We start from the raw sequence: 23,155 nt of genomic DNA on the forward strand, positions 1-23,155 counted from the left end.
TAGAGTTTTCACAAAGAAAACACTAAGGCATTCCCTTTGAGCATGCCTCGTATAAGGAAAAATCTTTCTAATACGTCTGACAGAAGAAAAACTTATCGGTACTGTACTGTTAATACTGTAATAATGGGACTTTCAGAGTAGACAAATAACAAAGAATGGGCACTAAAACGCCTACGTTAAGGGCTATGAGCCCCTGTTCCTCTTCGATAGTCTGAAACACGTTTCTTCTACTGCAAGCGCTTTGGTATCCATTCGTTCGGGCATTGGTGTGTGTGTTGTTCTTCCAATAAGTTAGTTTAAGTTAAAGTCTAGGGACTGATGATCTCAGCAGTTTGGTCAGTTTGGAATTCACACACATTTGAACATTTTCCATATTCCTGGAGGAGGTAGTATGGAACAAATGAAGAAATGGTCAGTAAATGAGGCCTCTAAAATGCGTACGTTAAAAGCTATGAGGACTTGCTCAGTAGAACAGAAGTGTTTCACAGTAGTGAAGATAAACGCGTGCTCATAGCTCTTTAGATATACTGTATATTTTAGAGCGCACCTTTCTTGCTTTGGTCCATACAACCTCATCTGAAAGTTTTCTATCCTACAGTCTTAACAACAACAGTGCGGTTACACGTATTGCACTGTCTGAGGTATCAGAACGATTTTATCTTACAAAATTTGGCTCGGTAGTTTCCGGACCAAGATGCTTTTTCTCAGATTGATACATTTATCCCACCCCACCAGCCCTGAAAATTTTTAACATTATCACATAATCACCCTGCATAAGGCCACAAATGTGCGTAAAGGGAGTTAATTCCGCTGGAAGATGGATGTAAAAGAACCTTGTCAATGTAGGTTTTAATTAGTGAAAGAAGACATGAGAACAGACCAGGTAAACAGGAATGTTTTTACAGGCGTTTTAGCACCTCACTCAAAGTGTGCTGGAGCAATACTGCTTAGCGTCTACCTACCCTTGTTACTAGCAAAGACACGTCTTCCAGGAGGGCAGGCAAGGTCACCTTGCAGGAAATAGAGGTATGCACCGTCCAAGAGGCGTTGTAGAAGGATTAGTGGTCCCATGAGGTAATCGTCAATAATGCCCAACCACACTTCGAGGCTGAACCGGAGCCGCTGATTGGTTGTCACCATACCACAGGGATTCTCCGTAGCCGACAAATGCCTGTTCTGAGGATGATGTTGCCCTCATAAAGTAAGTATCTTCTGCGAATAAGATGGATGACAGGAACCTCAGCACTGTTGTTGCCTGTACAACGAGCTAGCGAAAAAGTCGTCGCTGCAGAGACAAGTCCGTCACTAATAAGGCTTGCTCGCGTGGTAAGCGACATTGATAGTGGCAAACGTAGTGGAGAATCCACACGGTCGTCACGCTTACCCGATGCTGGTGGGCCACATGCCATGTACTGATATCGGGGTCACTGTTAAAAACCTTTCATCTCCACCTTCTAGCGGTTGTACCTGTCTCGGAATACATTTCCGGCCATATGTCCATATCAACGTCATTGAAGTATCGTTATTTTTGTCTGCTGTTTATTTCCAATTTAGCAAAGTCATCCCATTAGTGGCGTTGTAACGTAACATTACACATGCCTACCAAGGCCTCTTCTTGTTAAATGCGCTATACATATAATTTTTAAGTGGCTTTATACTAATAACTAAACTGTGACGGTTCCAATTAATTACTTTTCACTTGATTATTTTATATTGTAAGAAAAATATGGTGAAAATTGTTATGAAATTTTACCTAATAAGTTGTTGCTACAATTCTCAACCAGCTGATCTTCCCCTGACAGAAAAATAAAACTACTTTTGAGTCTAATCTTACATCATGACGTAGGGTAAGTACGAACACTTTTTCCTGTCCCATTTTAGCACACGCGTCCATAGCTTAGACAGTCTCCGTTTAGCCACCACAGAGGTTAGTCAGCTTTAAATGTGTTAAGTGGCACGAAACAGAGAAAACTCAACTACGAACGTTAAATTGGATCCGAATATGGAAAGAAGCACTTATGCTCCACGGTCTGGTGATGAACAGCCAAATCTGAAACACTGTGGAGCCGAGAAATGGCCTTCTTCGGACAATCTAGAAGTGTTGCTATCTGCTGACTGGGAGCTGCAGAGCACTTTTAACTATAGTGAGGTAAGAACATTAACTCAACATTCCTTTTAGTTTTATAAAGGGAGATCAATTTCCCTTGTATCTGTATCTAGTTTTAAAATGACAATAAATACGCTTCATTCAAACTTACACTGACAGAAAATATAAACGCGACATGAAAAAAGGTTCTGTGACATTAACTAAAGTTATCTGGCGTCTTTCTACATCTGAAAGATGATGTTTATTAAGATTCCACGCCTATCATATAAGAGTTGCTAGTTGCGCTACTATTAACATGCATGTCAGGTTGGTTTTAAATACACACTGAAACGCTCTAAAGAGTGAGTTACCTTTGAGATTAGACGTGGTGAGTTGATAATAGCGAAGGATACCTTTAAGCCGACAAATAGGCCATTATGAACAACTCACTGTGTTTGAACGATGCCGTGTAAGAGGACTACTAGGTGCTGGACGTTCCTTCTACGACGCTGCAGTAAAACCTGGCAGGAATGTAGAAGCTGCAGAGGAGCTTCAAAAATGGTTCAAATGTCTCTGAGCACTATGGGACTGAACATCTGAGGTCATCAGTCCCCTAGACTTAGAACTACGTAAACCTAATTAACCTAAGGACATCACACACATACATGCCCGAGGCAGGATTCGAACCTGCGACCGTAGCAGCAGCGTGGTTCCGGGCTGAAGCGTCTAGAACCGCTCAGCCACAGCTGCCGGCGCAGACTAGGTCACGAGAATGTATGGCCGCAGGAAGACCGGACTCCGGACGGCCACAAGGCACTGCCGAGAAGAAAGACCATCGAGTGTAATATATGGATCTGTCGCATTGTACTGCACCTGCAGCAGCAATGATAGCAAGTGTTGACACCATAAGGACATAACTAACTGTAACAAATAGGTTACTTCAAGGACAGCTCCGAGTCAGTCGCCCCTTAGCGTGCATTCCACCGTCATTTGCGATTGCACTGGTGTCAAACGAGGAGGGCGGGGTGGAGGTCTCTTGTGTTTTATCGTGAAAGCTCGTTCTCCCTCGGTCCCAGTGACGGCCTTGCATTCGTTAGAGGGAAGAAACTTGAGGGCCTGCAACCAACCTGTCTGCGTGCTATACACAGCTCCTAAATCTGGATTTACGGCTAGGTGCCATTTCGTATGACAGGAGGAACACTCTCGTGGTTATTCCACGCACCTTGACTGCAAGTTTGTACGTCACTCCGGTTATTCGATCTCTTGTGCTGCTATTACTGTATAGGATTTCACGGCTTGTTTTCCAACAGGATAACACTCGCCCACATACTGATGTTATGGTGCAACCAGCTTGCCTTGGCCTGCTCGATTACCAGATTTATCTCTAATCGAGCACATATGGGACATCATCGCATGACAAATCAAGTATCAGCCACAACCAGCATTAATCGTCCGTGTACTCACCGACCAAGTGCTAGAGGCGTGCAACTCTGTTCCACAAACTGAGATCCGGCCCCTGTGCATCAAAATGCATCTTAGGTTATCTATGGCTTTTCTCGCGCTTACGTTATCCTGTGAGCCTGTATATTAGTTAAACATACCCATGAAAAAAAGTTTTACATCAACTCAGTTCGGAGAGTTCCGAAACCTGCAGAGGAAATTGTAATACAGATTAACATAAACATCATTTTCCGCTCTTTTTATTGCTCACGAAAACCACACATTGCATGTTGTACCACGACACAGCGAGATGTTCAGAGCTGGTGGTCCAGATTGCTGCACACACCGGTACCTCTAATATCCAGTAGTAAGTCCTCTTGAATTGATGCGTACCTGCATTCTTCGTGCCATACTATCCACAAGTTCATCAAGGCACTATTGGTCAAGATTGTCCCACTCCTCAACGGCGATTCAGCGTAATCCCTCAGAGTAGTTGGTGGGTCACGTCATCCATAAACAGCCCTTTTAAAATCTATCCCAGGCATGTTCGATAGGGTAGACCGATGTCGTTATCCTGAAGGAAGTCTTTCGCAAGATATGCACGATGGGGGCGCGAATTGTCATTCATGAAGACGAATGCCTTGCCAATGTGCTATCAAAATGGTCGCACTATCGGTAGAAGGATGGCATTCACGTATCATACAGCCGTTACGGCGCCTTCCATGATCATCCGCGGCGTACGTCGGCCCCACATAATGCCACCCTAAAACAGTAGGGAACCTCCATCTTGAATTATGCTATGTGTAGACAGAACTTCCAGGGGTTTCTACATACAGGGTATCCCATTTATCTTGACCACCCTAAATAACTGTTTTCCCAGATGCAAACTACAAAATGTTTCAAAAAAATGTTCTTCAGCCGTCATGGGGACATCAATCAGCCGGCCGTGGTGATCGAGCGGTTCTAGGCACTTTAGTCTGTAACCGCGCGACCGCTACGGTCGCAGGTTTGAATCCTGCCTCGGTCATGGGTGTTTGTGATGTCCTTAGGTTAGTTAGGTTTAAGTAGTTCTAAGTTCTAGGGGACTGATGACCTCAGCTGTTAAGTCCCATAGTGCTCAGAGCCATTTGAACCATTTGACATCAATCAGCATGGCTGCCATCGTTGTAGCTTTGTTTTGTACAAAGATATGAAAAGCGGTATGACTTTTTTTAATGGTACCCTGTATTTTCTATTCGGTAATTCCTCTCCTAAGGATCTATTCAAAAATGTATCACAGTGTACCATTCACTGAAACATAACGTTATTAATTACATAACACAACACTGACTTTGAGCCCGTGATCACAAACTCGTCCACTTGCTGGAATTGTCAGAAAACAAATGGAAACCAAGTAAAAACATTACACAAAATTGATTTTGACTTTCCTGTACCATTGCCCAGGAGTAGAACATTCAAAGGTGCTCAACTGGACACCGATACACTGGTGCACTCGTTGAATGAAAGAATAATTTACTGCTTCCATTGTTGCCTGCTGAAGAGAATTACAAGCAAGCACGATACGTTCCTGCATGTCCTCTGGAGTTATTGGAATATCGCGATAGAGAACGTCTTTAATGCATCCCTAAAGAAAAAAGACAAGAGGATTAAAATCAGGAGACCTAGCTGGCCAAGTAACTATTCCTCCTCGACCAGTCCATCTAGCAGGACACCTTCGGTTCAGAACATGACGTGCACGTGCTCGGCTAATCCCGCGCGGCGCTTCAAATATATTTTAATGGTTATTGATACATGCTCCAACATTGCTAAAATAAAAACGGGGAAAAATGTTGCGAATGTGTTTGAGATTTTTTTTGCAGACAGGGATGAGTCGATGCCCACACAACCTCCAAACTGGTAACGGTGGAGAGTTTTACAACACCTATTTGAAGACTGTGATACTTAACATTCACTCACCAGCAGGCGAGCATCATGGAACGTCTAAATAGAAGAATATAAGGTCAAAAGGGGATGCGTTTTAATCCTTGCACCTCATACAATTAGACAGATATCTTCCCAGAAATAATTTACACAGTGTAATCGGACGAAACACGGCACAACAAAAATGAAACTTATCGGTGTGCGTGATGATGGACTCATGGATGCGGTGTACTATCCTATTCAAATACTGGATCCAGGTAAACAAAAATTTAATTTGGGTGATTTAGTATGTATCTCGAAACACAAGACATCATCTGAGGAAGTCATACCTCTCAAACTGTTCAAAATGGTTCAAATGGCTCCGAGCACTATGCGACTTAACTTCTGAGGTCATCAGTCGCCTAGAATTTAGAACTACTTAAACCTAACTAACCTAAGGACATCACACACATCCATGCCCGAGGCAGGATTCGAACCTGCGACCGTAGTGGTCACCTGGCTCCAGACTGTAGCGCCTAGAACCGCACGGCCACTCCGACCGGCTCTCAAACTGTTCTAGTGAAAGATTCGCAGTTTCTAACGTGCGGAGATCACATACCAAAATTTACTTCTTAAAGGACAGCATTGGCACTGAAATTTCAGGATGCTTTTATACCGAGAAACTGCGGAAGAGCTCAGAAACACATGTGTTTCACATAGAGCGTGACATAAGACGTCGACGGAATACAGTACTAGTTAAATGGCTTGGTTTTCCTGCAACACAGAACAGATAGCTTGACGCTGACGATGTGCTTTGTAATGAGGTGCCCAGAGCACAACTGGCGCTTTAGCATAACACGCATGAAAGGAGACTCATTATAGGAAGCGGTGGTATTCTCGAGAAACTTCCCATGAAATTGCACATTCTGAGAATAATTACTGCGTACCTGATACAAAGGTTGAAAAATATTTGAATTGTTGTGATAATGAGATTAACCCGCATGACGAGGAGCGTTTGGAACATGACATTGCATTCGCAAAACATAAAGATTTTCCAGAAAGTCACGCTGCAGATCGAACTTTAGCAGGTAAATCCAAGACATTAAGTGCGAGAAAGGATATCGGTATAGCACAGCGCTTTGCAGTATTTTCAGTTGATAAAACCATGTGTGGTTAAATTAAGTTTTGATTTGGAGTGATTAATTTCAAACAATTTATGAATGCTGCACGTCGTGTACTGAAGATGAAGAAGACAATGATTAAGAAAGTGACACCAGGGCAGTGGTGTTTAAAAAACTGTGTCCTTATAGGAACGTATGCAGTTTAAAGTACTCTGAATCATAAAGGACCCGTTAAAGCACCCAAGGTTCTACCGCTACACAAGACATCAGTTGGAATTATCGTCTTCCGCATTTCTGTCCTCACAGGACTCTCAGCCATAGGTTCACTGGCTAGAAGAAGCATGAAGACAGAATCGCGTGATGGGACCATCAGTCATCATAAAAGAACTATATCTGAAACCATACAAGAAAGGATCAGGTCTCTTCATAAATGAAAAGAAAATCCAATTAGTTTTGTGTTGTCAACACTGTAGAGTCGTATACCAGGGGAAGCAGGGGATAGGATGTTGTTTGGTGACTGGTATCCTCTTCTACAACAGAAGTGCACATATGTATTAACAGGGTTCTTTATTCATAAGAACAAGCAGCTACTTAAGTTTTTGTGGTCCAAGCTCTTCTGTAATAGTCCAACGATAGGCTCAATGCCAGTGCAGTACAAGTCCCATTATAAACGCTACTCTGTCGCTGGGTACTGAATGACTCTGACCGCAACTCGGCTGACTCTCTGTGGCTGATTGGACCCTCCGGTCCGCAGCTGCGATCTAAATACTGGCGGTCAGGAGGGCGCAGGCGGTGTGTTGCTTGCAATACTGTCTTTGGCTTCTCTCCTGTTAAGCATACTTGCTTCACTGCCTGTTATCGATCTCCGTGCAACCTCTTTGCCAAATGGTGTACTGGCGACAGCTTACGCCAGCACAGTTAGCTATTCGATCAGATACACCGCCTATAAATACAGGTATGTGAAAGCTGGGATCACTGGACAGAGCGGATCAGGTTATGGTTGTGGAAAGGGGCCAAGATCAGTTACTGTCAGTTGCACAAAACACGCAAACTTTATTTTCCTAAAAACACTTAGTAACACATTCCCTTAAAAGGACTCAAAACAGTACGACTGAAAGCCCAAAAACATATCAATACAGTTGCTTTAAGGAATACACGTGGCTGAAGGCCTTACTTAAAAATATTTCACGTAAATGCTCGGATAAAGGCCACATACTGAACATGGAACAACTCAAGGCTTAAGGCCTTTCCAATAGAGCAAAATTCCTCTTTCTTTTTTTAAACAAAATTAGTTTAAACAAGAATCTTCAAAGTCTTAATTTAAGACAGCTGAAGGCCTTATCATAAAAACATTTCACATAAAACCACAGCTGAACATTGAACAACTCAAGGCTTAAGGCCTGGATAACTTAGATTTCAAATGGAGCCAAACATCGATTTCAAAACGAGTTTTAAACAAATCAGTCTTGAAAGCTTAGTCTGCTGAAGGCCTTATTTAAAAATTAAAAGAAACTAATAAATAGGCGGCTGAAGGCCTCGCACAGTACATCAAGTAAAACAAAATCACAATCTAAAACCAACAGAACATTGGTGTTTGGAAGTGTTCCAAGGTCGGCCTGAGGAGGTAACTCTAACGTAAAGTTAGGTGAGACAGGCAGCCAAAAGTAAGACTAAATAATCGGATGGCAATCCGACCCAGAAACGGCTGAAGAACCGACCCAACCACCTAATCAATTCCCTTCCGCCTGACCAGCGGCACGACAATGGAAAATGTTAGCGAGGACGAAGATACCAGAAGTACTACGCCCTCAAATATTGGCGTCTAAATCCAGCCAAGGCGCGATAACCACTCAAAAATATGAACAACACGAAAGGCTGCCAAACTACACGCCGTGCTGTACTCTGTCCCAACCGACCGACTGACAACCCCAGTGCGCAGGCAGCATTAACATAACAGCTCAGTCGAAATCACACAAGCTAGACGCAGTTGCACGAAAAAACTTCCACAAAAACTCGTAGAATCCCAAGAGGAATTACTGTGGAAGAACAAGGACGAATCAAAAGTCGAGACACACACAGAACTCATAAGCGGTCGGAGACCAGCACGTCGATTGATAAGGCACGGACCGAACGACCAACAAAGGTCGTCTCCAATCAAATCATGCGTGTCGGCAACGGTCGGGCGAGTCTTGGCTGTATGGACCTCACTACAGCTCCATTCCAACTCCTTGATGTCAGTTCGGAACTTGGAGACATGACGACCCGGACACACTGGCTTGGACCCAACCATGCAGAGGGAACACTAGACTATTGGCCACCCGACATCTCTGCACAGGGAAGGAACCGAACCACGTCCGGCAAGATGACCAATTGACGAGGCCAAGAAACGGTCACAAGACCAAATACACTTCGCCCGATGAGACGACCGACAGAACGACCAACTAACGGTCGTTTCCGCTCCAGTCTCCTTCTGTCGGATAGTGCATGTGTATCGCCAGCGCTCGGCGAGCACTGGTTGGATCAAATGGTTCTGAGCACTATGCGACTTAACTTCTGAGGTCATCAGTCGCCTAGAACTTATAACTAATTAAACCTAACTAACCTTAAGACATCACACACACCCATGCCCGAGGCAGGATTCGAACCTGCGACCGTAGCGTTCGCTCGGTTCCAGACTGTAAAGACTAGAACCGGAGCACTGGTTGTCCGGACCTCTCTGGCGCTCCGTCCCAACTGAACTGCTGAGAGGCCACTACCCGGAAATACTAGCGGCCGCTCCAGAGATAGTACGGCAGTGCACTTACCGATAAGCGCTGCTGCTGCCACTCACGGGTTAGCAACTTACTGATGCCAGTAAATCGAATAAAAAAAGGAGACGGCGTCACCGCAAAGAGAAGCTGTCAAGCAATAAACGGCACGAACGCGAGCCGCGCACTGCTCAGTATGCGTAAGTTTATTAGGAAAAAATTCATCATTCCAAGTTCCCATGGTGTGTTTATACAGCATACATTACCAAAAACTATGTGGAATTCCGGAGAATCTGGGATTGTGAATTTAGATGTTGCTGGGCGACCAGGAACCCACTGGGTGGCGTATGTTAGGAAAAATAGAAATAATGTCTATTATTTTGACTCATTTGCAGAGTTGCAGCCGCCAGCACAACGAAACTTCGCCGGTGAAGCGTGTTCTACAATCTCTATCAAGATTTAAACACCTACTAATGCAATCATTTTTGCATCATGTTCCTCCTAACGTTTATCAACACTCATCTATATAAGCAGATGCATTAAGCATACACCGATCAGTCGAGGGTCAGATGTGATGTAGTACTCTCAGAATTTAAGAGAACGACCATCAGTATTACGCGTGAATTACGAGTACTTCACACCGATTGATTTAAGCAAAAGGGAGTGGAGTATTGCGCTGATTGGACTGGAGACTTCCAGCAGCACTCCAAATATCACAGAAGCCAACAATAAACTCCCATGAACGGAAATTAATGTTTGAAAAGTAATTGTAGAAACAAAACTTGTTGCATACAATAATTACGATGTAAACGAAGTTTTAAAATGGTCTGGAAAAGAGATTGCTATGTGCAAACATCAATACACTGAAATCAGAAATAAAGACAACGAGTGCAACGATAGACTTTAACCAGAAAGGATCAATGGGACGTCTGTTTGGTTACACAAAGGGACAGGTGTTGAACAAAGATCCTCGTTAATTCTACAGATCCGACCAGTCTCTGGATATACTCCCTGTTAGTAGAGTCTGTGTCGAGTGTAACAATGCAACAAAATCTTATCTCAACAACAGATTGATTCATACATTTTACGGCTTCTTCCTGTTATTTGGAACAAGGTATGAAAGCACTGATACCCCTGCCAACGCTGTTTAGCTCCCAGTGACAGTTAACACTTTGGACTATCTGGGACTGCGTATTGTGGATAATCAACAGGTCGATTTTCGCCCAAAGAGTTCACTGTATGGCTATATCTAAAGCGGAACCAGCTTTGACCTTGAACGTGCAGAACCCTGTAAGCAGCGGTGGCCTTCAACCAACTGCGATCTGTGGGAGGCAGAAGCGACGACCCTTAACTTTCTGGACTGGAAGCGCCTAGCTTCAACCAGTCAGGGATCGCAGCAGCTCTGGAGTGTCAACAAAGATAGATGGTCGCAGGGTATAAAACCAACGTGGACAACGTGCAGCAAAACACTTCACAACAGAATAACAAGGCGATAACACGTACAAACTATGAGTTCCTTAAATTAATGGGTCTGAAGCCACGCAGTAGGGTAATTCGATGTAACTAGCGCAGTGTAATGTGACGAGTGTATTATACGTGAAGAATATTTCTCGCATAAAACTTATGCATCAGCAACGTTTAACAAGAACGATGAAATTAGAATTGTCATCCAACACCAAGACGCTTTAAGTCTCCCATGCAACAGTTTCATATTATCGTGATGGATCATTTACAAAAAGGGATTGAGCTGCTACAGTGGCATCATACATTGCACATAATGCTTTAGCACTCTTGTTTCATGAGATACGATAAGAACTTAACTGGTCGAGACTGACTATACAAGCAATGCACTCTACTGGCGTATATTTGAAAGATTTACAAAATTCTGGATCATTCACAGACGAGCCAACGGATGGCATAGTGGAAGAGTACGAGAGGTTTGCAGCACGTATACCTTTAAAACTGGAGATAGGATACTTTGACACATGCAACGAATTGTTCTGAATGCTAGACAGGAACTTTTGCTGTTACGGTGTGCAACAGATAATAACTCACACATTCAATATGGTAAATGCCACACATCGCTGCATCAGATGGGTAGCGTTTGAAGTTTTGGAAAGTTCTGAATACAGTTGTATTTCTACCGCTATCTTTCCCTTTATGGGAGGTTTTTGAATACCTAGTTCTACCGACTGCAAGCAGGCAAACATGAGCTCTTAAAACCTCTGCTCAAGACGGCTTCATTCATCATATTTGGGTTCCAAACCATTCGATAATTACAGGTCAACTAATGCCAGCGTCTACACGATCTGCCCATTCTACCCATATGACAATTTACACTTTCAGTGGGATGAAAGTCTAGAATATGACTTGTATGTGAAGTTCTGTGCTTCATACTATGAAGAGCGTGGACGTCTGCTCAGCCCACAGTAATTCGAGGAGTTGGCGCAATCATCGTAATAGACTGCTCTAATCGGAATGAGACAATTCAAATCTGGGCCTATACATGTAAGAACTGAGTTGAATCTTTGGAAAGTTTCTCAGAACACTCCATTGCATATACTCTAGTTCTAAATGATGATTGCTGCCCACTCACTGAGGTTGTGTTATGAGCTGTATAAACGAAAAGTTGCTGCACAATACCCAGAGCACTCCGCAATGGGATCTCAAGTTGTGAACTTCACTGAAGATGCTCAGGGTTTCTACGATGATAAGTGTAGACAGTTCAGAGCCTAAACAGATGATATCGAATAACAGAGACATTCTCAGCAATCATCGCATTTCATGGATTTGAACTGTCCTAAAACACATAAGAGTGCAAAGTGGTTACCACATTTCTACCATGGAATTAAATGGGATGATTCTGGCATACCCTATAAAGATATGGTGACCTCACTTCGATTATTCGACCACACAGATATGATGTTCTACACTCCTGGAAATTGAAATAAGAACACCGTGAATTCATTGTCCCAGGAAGGGGAAACTTTATTGACACATTCCTGGGGTCAGATACATCAAATGATCACACTGACAGAACCACAGGCACATAGACACAGGCAACAGAGCATGCACAATGTCGGCACTAGTACAGTGTATATCCACCTTTCGCAGCAATGCAGGCTGCTATTCTCCCATGGAGACGATCGTAGAGATGCTGGATGTAGTCCTGTGGAACGGCTTGCCATGCCATTTCCACCTGGCGCCTCAGTTGGACCAGCGTTCGTGCTGGACGTGCAGACCGCGTGAGACGACGCTTCATCCAGTCCCAAACATGCTCAATGGGGGACAGATCCGGAGATCTTGCTGGCCAGGGACAGTTGACTTACACCTTCTAGAGCACGTTGGGTGGCACGGGATACATGCGGACGTGCATTGTCCTGTTGGAACAGCAAGTTCCCTTGCCGGTCTAGGAATGGTAGAACGATGGGTTCGATGACGGTTTGGATGTACCGTGCACTATTCAGTGTCCCCTTGACGATCACCAGTGGTGTACGGCCAGTGTAGGAGATCGCTCCCCACACCATGATGCCGGGTGTTGGCCCTGTGTGCCTCGGTCGTATGCATTCCTGATTGTGGCGCTCACCTGCACGGCGCCAAACACGCATACGACCATCATTGGCACCAAGGCAGAAGCGACTCTCATCGCTGAAGACGACACGTCTCCATTCGTCCCTCCATTCACGCCTGTCGCGACACCACTAGAGGCGGGCTGCACGATGTTGGGGCGTGAGCGGAAGACGGCCTAACGGTGTGCGGGTCCGTAGCCCAGCTTCATGGAGACGGTTGCGAATGGTCCTCGCCGATACCCCAGGAGCAACAGTGTCCCTAATTTGCTGGGAAGTGGCGGTGCGGTCCCCTACGGCACTGCGTAGGATCCTACGGTCTTGGCGTGCATCCGTGCGTCGCTGCGGTCCGGTCCCAGGTCGACGGGCACGTGCACCTTCCGCCGACCACTGGCGACAACATCGATGTACTGTGGAGACCTCACGCCCCACGTGTTGAGCAATTCGGCGGTACGTCCACCCGGCCTCCCGCATGCCCACTATACGCCCTCGCTCGAAGTCCGCCAACTGCACATACGGTTCACGTCCACACTGTCGCGGCATGCTACCAGTGTTAAAGACTGCGATGGAGCTCCGTATGCCACGGCAAACTGGCTGAGACTGACGGCGGCGGTGCACAAATGCTGCGCAGCTAGCGCCATTCGACGGCCAACACCGCGGTTCCTGGTGTGTCCGCTGTGCCGTGCGTGTGATCATTGCTTGTACAGCCCTCTCGCAGTGTCCGGAGCAAGTATGGTGGGTCTGACACACCGGTGTCAATGTGTTCTTTTTTCCATTTCCAGGAGTGTATACATACTATTTGTGGTAGTTAAGACTTCAATCATAGGGTGATACTATTTGGTACGCTACCACGTATGGATATTTTTTTCTGTAAAGATAGTGTGTGAGGCCACAGGAGCACCTTCACAGCGGGTCACAGGAGCGAGGAGGCATTCAAAATTGACATACACCAGAAACGGGCATCGCTACTGATGGCGAGCATTTTTAAAGTTTATGAATTTGTTTTCCTCAGTAGGCACAACAACACGTACCTGGTCGTTGGAAGTGCAATTATCCAGATGCTCGTCAGGGGAAAAACAATTCAGACGCCTTAAGCAAATACGCTTTACACGAAAAGGAGTTGGACTTGTCTTTGATCCAATCGTCTTTCCCATTATTTTTCTCGTCAGAAAATAAGAGTATATTTAAGTGGATCTTAAACTCACCAGCAGATTTTCAGAAATAGGAGGGGCCGACGGCTAAGTACTTGATCTGCTCCTCTCACTTGCTTTTTCTTTCCAGGCCATAAAAATGAACCAAGATTCCATGGTTCTGACCACAAATTTAGGTAAGTGCTGGATCTTGACGGGAAACACAATATTGTCAGCGTTGTAACACTTACGAACATCAATAGCTGTGCCATATTGAGACACGTTTGCAGGTTTTTCTCTTAAGCTGTTTCGCAAATCAAAACTGGCCATTCAAAACAAGCCTGGTCGGTTTATTTTCAACATAAATGCATGCCTTCTTGTCTCCTAAATCCTTAGGTAGCGTTATATCGCGGGATCTTAGACATGGATATGGGTGTCCAGGTGTAGTATTTGGCTGAGTGCTTAGCTGTCAGCCTAACCTCCATCTCGGTAAACCCTGCTGATTGATGTGCTCCAGGCTATAACGTCATGATCCCCCAAGATAATGAACACTTGTCTCTTCATCGCCAGAGTCTACTTTGGAGATTTGCGTAGTGTTTAAGTGCACAGCACCACACCGCATTTAACGGCGAGATACCGCGGATCATTAACGACCATGAGGAGCTCCGTTTCCTTGGCAGGAAGGCACGCTTTTAGAAACCTAACAAGGTCACGGTACCCTCCTGCTGCATTCCCGATCATAGTTAGCAAGATTCACTCCGCAAAGGCGTCTGCAGTCACTGACTATTCATAGTGCGTATTGGGTCACTGACCTGATGTCCTCCACTGAATGATTGGGTGAGGGAATTGCCACAGGATCATCTCTGTTACTAATACGACTACAACTGGATGAGGAAACTGCTTGTGGTGACTGTTGAGGGGTATGTGCCGTCCTTGCGAGGTCGGAGAGGACAAGATGGTGGAGGAGGAGGAGTAGATGCTGCGGCATCGGATCAGTGTGAGCAGCGCAGTTGCTTCTGTGGCTACAGCCCTCACCAACTTTCTGGAGCGACGGTGGCCCGTGGACGCCAGAGCAGAGCTGGTGTGATGGTGGCAGCAAAGGTGGCGGAGTGGGCGGTGGCGGGGACGACTAGCTGTGCTCAGCAGACCTCGACCAGCAGTTGTTTCTTCACCACCCCGGTATCCGCGCCACGCTTTATTGTGGAAATGATTCCCCTGACGCAACCACTGTAGAAGAGAGAGAGAATAACTAAAAGTAAGTACATCGTTCCAGACATCGCCAGCTGCTGCTGCTGTTAGGAGAAAAAGAGCACTGATTATTCGTAAGCAGAATGAATGTGTATTATGCACCCCGCTCTGGCTCCTTGGCGTCTCCCTTAGGTCATCTGGCATCTGCTTATGCCGACGAAGGTCTTCCTCCATTCCTCCACCTACTGTGCCCTTACATCCTCGCCGGAATTGGGGAAGTACCTGAAGTCCATATCGCTGATGTCACCTACAACCACATATAAATTTTTATTAAATTATATAGGCTTATTCAAACCTGATAAACTATGAGCTTTTATTTATTTATTTATTTATTTATTTACAGAATATGCACTTATAGTAGAGCGGCGACGGTTCCTGCTTATCCCCAACACATGCCCCTCCTTGTTAATTTTCTTCTACCACAGATAATATGCACCACATTAAATATATGACGAAATTTTTGTCAAACAGCATATTACGTATAGACAGTAGGTTGAAGAGGAAGAAAAATACTTATACTACTTACAATGCTGCTGCTGCTGTTATTGGCAGCTTCCAGCAGCCAGCTCATCAATCACACATTGGCCACATACTCAGACAATAAGACGACTTGTAGTTAATACTTAATACTACGAAATTCTTAGTGACGAAGTTAAGATTATTTATTTCAGTACCTCAGAATCATGTACAATACCAATGACTCACTGACTGATTGCTAAATAACACTAGCATATATATATATAGGGTGGTCTATTGATCATGAGAAATAAGCGTCAAACGAAAAAACTACAAAGAACGAAACTTGTCTAGCTTGAAGGGGGGCAACCAGATGGCACTATGGTTGGCCCGATAGATGGCGCTGCCGTAAGTAAAACGGGTACCAACTGCGTTTTTTTAAATAGGAACCCCCAATTTTAATTACATATTCGTGAAGTACGTAAATAAATATGAATGTTTTAGTTGGATCACTTTTTTCGCTTTGTGGTAGATGGCGCTGTAATAGTCACAAACGTATATGTACGTAGTACCACGTAATATTCCGCCAGTGCGAACGGTATTTGCTTCGTGATACATTACCCGTGTTAAAATGGATCGTTTACCAACTGCGGAAAAGTGTTGCTGTATGGCTGTGATCAAAGTGCCCAACGGGCATGTGATATGTATGCTGCTCGGTATCCTGGACGACATTATCCAAGTGTCCGGACGGATCGCTGGATAATAACTTTATTTAAGGAAACAGAAAGTGTTCAGCCACATGTGAAACGTCAACCACGACCTGCAACAAATAACGATGCCCAAGTAGGTGTATTAGCTGCTGTCGCGGCTAATGTGCTCATCAGTAGCAGACAAATTGTGCGAGAATCGGGAATCTCAAAAACGTCTGTGTTGAGAATGCTACATCAACATCGATTGCACTCGTACCATATTTCTATGCACCAGAAATTGCATGGAGACAACTTTGAATGTCGTGTACAGTTCTGACCCTGGGCAGAAGAGAAATTACGGGACGATACATTTTTTGCACGCGTTCTATTTAGCGACGAAATGTCATTCACCAACAGCGGTAACGTAAACCGGCATAATATGCATTATTGGGCAACGGAAAATCCACGATGGCTGCGACAAGTGGAATATCAGCGACCATGGAGCGTTAATGTATGGAGCGGCATTATGGGAGGAAGGATAATTGGCCCCCATTTTATCGATGGTAACCTAAATGGTGCAATGTATGCTGATTTCCTACTTAATGTTCTACCAATGTTACTACAAGATGTTGCACTGCATGACAGAATGGCGATGTACTTCCAACATGATGGATGTCCGGCACATAGCTCGCGTGCGGTTGAAGTGGTATTGAATTGCATATTTCATGACTGGAGGAATGGTCGTCGAAGCACCGCACCATGGCCCGCACGTTCACTGTATCTGACATCCCCGGATTTCTTTCTGTGGGAAAAGTTGAAGGATATTTGCGATCGTGATCCACCGACTACGCCTGACATCATCGTCAACGCATTGCCAATGCATGTGTGAACATTACGGAATGCGAACTACCCGCAGTTGAGAAGAATATCGTTACACGTATTGCCAAATGCATTGAGGTTAACGGACATCATTTTGAGCATTTATTGCATTAATGTGGTATTTACAGGCAATCACGCTGTAACAGCATGCGTTCTCATAAATGATAAGATCACAAAGGTACATGTATCACATTGAAACAACTGAAATAAAATGTTCAAACGTACCTACGTTCTGTATTTTAATTTAAAGAACCTACCTGCTACCAACTGTTCGTCTAAAATTGTGAGCCATATGTTTGTGACTATTACAGTGCCATCTATCACAAAGCGAAAAAAGATGTTCAACTAAAACATTCATATTTCTTTACGTACTACACGAATATGTAACAAAAAACGGGGGATCCTATTTTTAAAAAAACGCAGTTGATATCCGTTTGACCTATGGCAGCGCCATCTAGCGGGCCAACCATAGCGCCATCTGGTTTCACCCTTCAAGCTAGACAAGTTTCGTTCTTTGTAGTTTTTTCATTTGACGCTTACTTCGTGAGATATTTGGCCCGTTCACTATCAAAAATGGACCACCCTGCATATATGATGCTGCTACTGCTGTTGGCGCTGATACATCCCAGCATTAATTTCATCCACAATTTTTTTTTCTCCTGGCCTTGACGCTGATGTTTGATATCGCTTATTGCTTCATTTTTCCATATAAACTTGTAGGAAACATACGAGTGAGAAGGTGACCTGAGACACTGGCGAACGATGGCAGAATGAGGCCGGGGATAGAGGAGGTAGGGTATATATAGACACAAGTTCTGACTACTAATTTCGTGGGAATCAACCAGACTGCAGTATTATGAGGAGGGATGAAAACTGATGAAAACTTAACGTCTTTGTATTTGGAAAAGTTGGTTCATGCATCAACAGGAACTTGAAAGACAGCAGCCTGCACGCCACACGAGTCGGCTCTGTATGTGGGAATACAGGAGGCAGCTGGCATAACGTGTTCCCCACTGGATGGCAGATGGCACGTCCTTCCAGACTGAAAGCCCTTTAACAGTTTAATTACGTGTTATGAGAGATGTTGAAGGTATTCCTTGTGCAATTAGAAGAAAGTGGTCGATTTAATTACTGCTTTTCGAAGTATTTTACAAGACCTGCATCTTCCAAAAAAGCAGAGAGATCGAACAACAGAGAACTGAATTTTAGAAGTTAACAATATGTAACAGAATTTCCTGTCGGGAGATGCTTCCTCTCCAACACGCTCCCACCAATTTCCAGGTGGAGGAGGGTATATACCAGAGGGGGGAAGGGTTAGTTAATTTATTGATTTCAATAATTAGTCACTCAAACTGATGGTGTGGGAGGGGGCTACTCGAATAACACAGGCCTGAAAGTGCGATTCTATTGGCGATGATTAAGGGAAAGGGGTAGGGGAAGAAGATGGGGAATGGGAGAGGTGGGATTCTCAGAAGGATGTATTATATCCAGGGAGTCATAAATCAATAACAGAACAATAACCACTTAGCAGAACAATAGGTTAGGACAATAAGTCAATCAGCTGTCACAATTTGATTAATTTACATATCAATTTGGTGCCAAAAGTGTTCCAGAACGCAGTTTATCCCACTACCATGAATTCTTCCTGCCTGTACTATAACTGAAACTTGGCAGCAATGTAGAATGTCTTTAGCAAGGCGCTACTGCCGAATTACTTCCCGGATGACATATAAATATGCTGAATTATTCAATTGATATTTCTTTTCAGTTTGATTGAGTAATCTCACTTATCAACTTCAAAGGTGTGACGACAACTAATCTCGTCTTTTACGTTGCAGTCCATGAGTTTCAGCCATCGTTGAGACACCAATGAAGAGACGATTGCAGCAGCGCTTCAGTGGCACTGGGGTAACGTGTTTGCCTCTCAAGAATCGGCTGCTATGGGTCACAGTTCCTGTCTAACTGAGGGCTACATCTTTTAGTCGTTTCGTGACAGAACTACATGCAGTAAATACATTGTAACTATGAAATGACAGATTTGCAAACTGTTTCAGTTTGACATAGGACAGAAAATAAATACAGACCCTTTCGAAGTGCAGAGTGAATAATATTTTATTCATTCGTGGTGTTATAGAGAGCCTGTTGTTGCAGTACTTTACATTTTATTAAAATAGACTTGCGTCAAAAGGTTCCGATGGTAAGCTGAATTCTTAGTTGTTGGCGACAAACACCAGTTGCAATAAAAACGACCCTGGGGAGGGTTTTCTAGTGAATAACATCCTTATTAAATCACCAGCTGCAAAATATTATGTTCACTCTGCCCTTTCCTAGAGGGCATGTCTCTTTTTACGGCTCTGTCATCAATTTCGTCGTAAGACGTCATAACTAGACACCAGGAACAATATTGGATAGGAATTCTCAGCAAAAGAATTAATTATGCTCAAGCTAAAATGAAGTAATAGTCATCCCTTTGATTTTTCTTGCCTTCAGTTGGAGCCTATTCTACTCGTTCACCTGACTTATTAACCTCGTCCATTGAATGCAAATACCATACTATGGTTCAGCACATATTTCGGTGATCGATACTACCTGAATGTAGAAAGTAAAGCATAACAGAACGGAGGACTTTTCCTGAAACAGTAAAATCCTTTGCTGACATGTTTTCCCAAGCACTCGTTTCACACAGAGTGCAAATGAGCCTAGATTGCAAGTGTTCCGAGCTGACCTTGCTGCCTTTCCACTTGCGGCTCTGTTTTGCAACTCGTGAACAGCTTCCGTGTGTACAGCATGCAAAATCTAATATTTAACTGCAGTACAGGAGAACTTCAAATTAGAAAGTAACAGTCGATTGTTTTAATTAATTTATTTAGAGGACGTCGTTCTCAGGCTTTTACTGTTTTCGCAGTTTTTGATCAGTTCATGACCATCCTTTACTTCCTACACAAGGTACCTGATACAGCATTTAAATGTGCTAACCTAATGCAGCATTCAGAAACGTGTAACTCTGAGGTGCACCTTCCCACAAAGAGAGAATAGCCCTATACCAATATTGGTGAAAAATAATTGACATTGTAACAAACATAGACAATCATACACAAATGCGGGTTGGTGCTATTGGATAAACATGGTACTGATACATAAGGGAGTCGCAGATTTAATGCTTGTTCTAAATCGAAGTCAGGATACGTGACGTTTCATGCTTTTCAGTTTATTTGCTGCTCAGCACGACGAATATTCTCGTGGTTAGTAATTACTTTTTATATTATTTTTTATTGGTTTTGTGTAAGTTGATACTTATTCAAATCCTTGTGTGGCTACAGGCCTTGAAACTTGTTGGTTCTAGGATTTATGAGTACATAACAGCCTGGGCGTGGAATGCGTGTGATGACATATGGTCCTTCATAAAGTAGTGTACATTTGCAGATTTTTTGGTTTCAGTATTATTTACACACAAGTTTGTAGTGTAATGAAATTAGTGCGGTGATTCTGGTTGGTCCATTCAAGTTCACGTGTTAAGATATCACTCTGAGTTCAACATGTGTGAGAATTTCTTTTAATCGAAGTTTTACTTACCTCGTTCGCTAGGGACAGGGATTGACTTCTCTTCACATCGATTTCTCGAAGCAAAATTCCACAAACGTTTTCAATATATGATAGTCATTATCTGCTTACTTAGTTTTACTGATAGTATGTGTTCGTCTCTGTTTTAATGTCTGTAACGTTACTATCTCCATTATGACACTTCAGTTAACCATTTTTTTATTTCACACTTTGTCATCGTTTTGTGTAAACCATGGGATGGAATGCATTTCCTTTTATATGATGTGTACCCTGAGATGTGAGATGACACTTTTTTTATTGATTATGGAATATGTGTTAGTATAGCAGTAGCTGTCTTTATTACATACTGTGAGGTTTTTCATTGACAGCAGTAGAATTGAGCGTAGTGTAGAAATTTAGTTTCCTTAGGTCAAGTTTCAATGGTAAGCGTGAATGAGAGATGGTTGTATGTGCTTCAGTTACAGGTATTAACCATGTAGTTATGTGTCAGATTGGGTTTGCTAAATATCGGTAGTCGAGTAGCGTTTTCTTCTGTGAAGAATCGGTACCTTGCGTCCTATCCTCTATTTATACGTGAGTTAATATTCAGGCCCTAAAAAAAATTTCTTTTAATCCATTTTCCGGTTACCTTTTACTAAAACTATAAGCTAACCGTGTTCGACTCGAATATCTCCGTATTCCTGGCCAGGCATGTATGTATACAGCATAATGTAACAAAACTCACTGCCAACGCATGTAAGATGATTTACGTTACTATATTACAAATAGCTCGTGTTAGGGCTTAAATTGCTTTGCTTCAAAGTCTACTATATAGTGTGTCTTCGTTAGTTAAGATATGACTATGATCTGTGTCTTCTTTTTAGTTTAATATACTTACTTTTTTTACTAGACCACTTTTTCTTTACTTTGTTTTACTTTAGTACGTTCAGGTATGTTGTTGTCACCGCCATGTTTATTCGTTACTACCAGTAGATTAGTACGACTGTCTGCTCCAATTCGGAATGTAGGTTTCCGTATGGTTTGCTAAGTCGTCGTAATTCACTAACAGTACTGTCCGCCTCCGGTAGCAGAGTGGGATGTACTCGCTTCGGCGATACATATACTAAAATTCGAACGATACAGAGAAGATTAGCATGGCCCCTGCGCGAGGATGACACGCCGGCACGGTAGTTACGCGTGTTCGGTCAGAGAGCTGCCTGACCTCTGTAATAAAAAAACTGAGTGAAAGGATCAACAAGGAACTTAAACGGATGTCATGTGACGTCCGCAATGACCAAATGCAACGAACCAAAAAAGAAAGTGGGTAGCGCGAGAAAATGTCAATCCTAAGGGTACGGGTTCGATTCCCGGCTGGGTCGGAGATTTTTTCCTCTCAGGGACTGGGCGCTGTGTTGTCCTAATCATCATAATTTCATACCCATCGACGTGCAAGTCACCGAAATGGCGTCAAATCGGAAGACTTGCACCCGGCGAACGGTCTACCCGACGTCAGATCCTAGTCACACGACATTTACATTTTGACTGACAGTCCGACTGATTCCGGCAGTTATTTCTTTCTTTCCTTGTAGTCGTAAGGGCCATGAATTAGTTTCCGTACGACTGCAGAATGATTTAGCAATACAATTCTCTAAAAAGCGTTTATGATCTTATTAGATGTTCGTGTTCGAGAAAAATTTCGCCGAACATAAAAATAAGTGAACATTTCACAACCGCCACTAGATTATAAAATAGGTGGTAGTACAATGTTTTTCTGTGCTTTGTGTTAGGCACGTTACTGCGCTGGTTGACGTTACGTACAGCGCTGACAGAACATGAAAGTAATGAAAAACAAGCGCATCCCCAGATGGCAGTGCTGACTGCGATAAAATACATTTCCCTACAGCATAAAACTGCAGTGCTTGGTTTCAAAATAGTCTTCCGAATTTACTGAAACGTTACTGAAATTTGTGTATACGTCGTCGAACGTAAGAAAATGAGGACTTGTATAAAAGGCGTCAAAATTCTGTTCGCGTTGAACTGTGTTCTCGAGTGACGGAGATTGTATGGCCATTTCGGTACGTTCTTTACATAAATTTTTCTAGATTTCTTCACAAGAGTGGCACAGTTCACATGCCTTAAAATTTATTTTCTCACAGTCCTTCACGTCCATACCGTTTCACTACAGATGTTGTCCGCCCCCGGTAGCTGAGTGGTCAGCGCGACAGACTGTCAATCCTAAGGGCCCTGGTTCGATTCCCGACTGGGTCGGAGGTTTTCCCCCCTCAGGGACTGGGTGTTGTGTTGTCCTAATCATCATCATTTCGTCCCCATCAACGCTCAAGTCGCCGAAGTAG

The 23,155-nt window shown here is 43.6% G+C and overlaps 1 non-coding gene across 1 annotated transcript; it reads left to right on the forward strand.

Annotated features, from left to right (window-relative positions):
* The first annotated feature begins 21,900 nt into the window (after window positions 1-21,900).
* LOC126178679 (U6 spliceosomal RNA) lies at window positions 21,901-22,007 on the forward strand. Its single transcript, XR_007536560.1, has one exon. It is a non-coding gene; the product is annotated as a U6 spliceosomal RNA (small nuclear RNA).
* The last annotated feature ends 1,148 nt before the right edge of the window (window positions 22,008-23,155 follow it).

This window comes from Schistocerca cancellata, chromosome 3 (genome assembly GCF_023864275.1).
Source record: "Schistocerca cancellata isolate TAMUIC-IGC-003103 chromosome 3, iqSchCanc2.1, whole genome shotgun sequence".
NCBI lineage: Eukaryota > Metazoa > Arthropoda > Insecta > Orthoptera > Acrididae > Schistocerca > Schistocerca cancellata.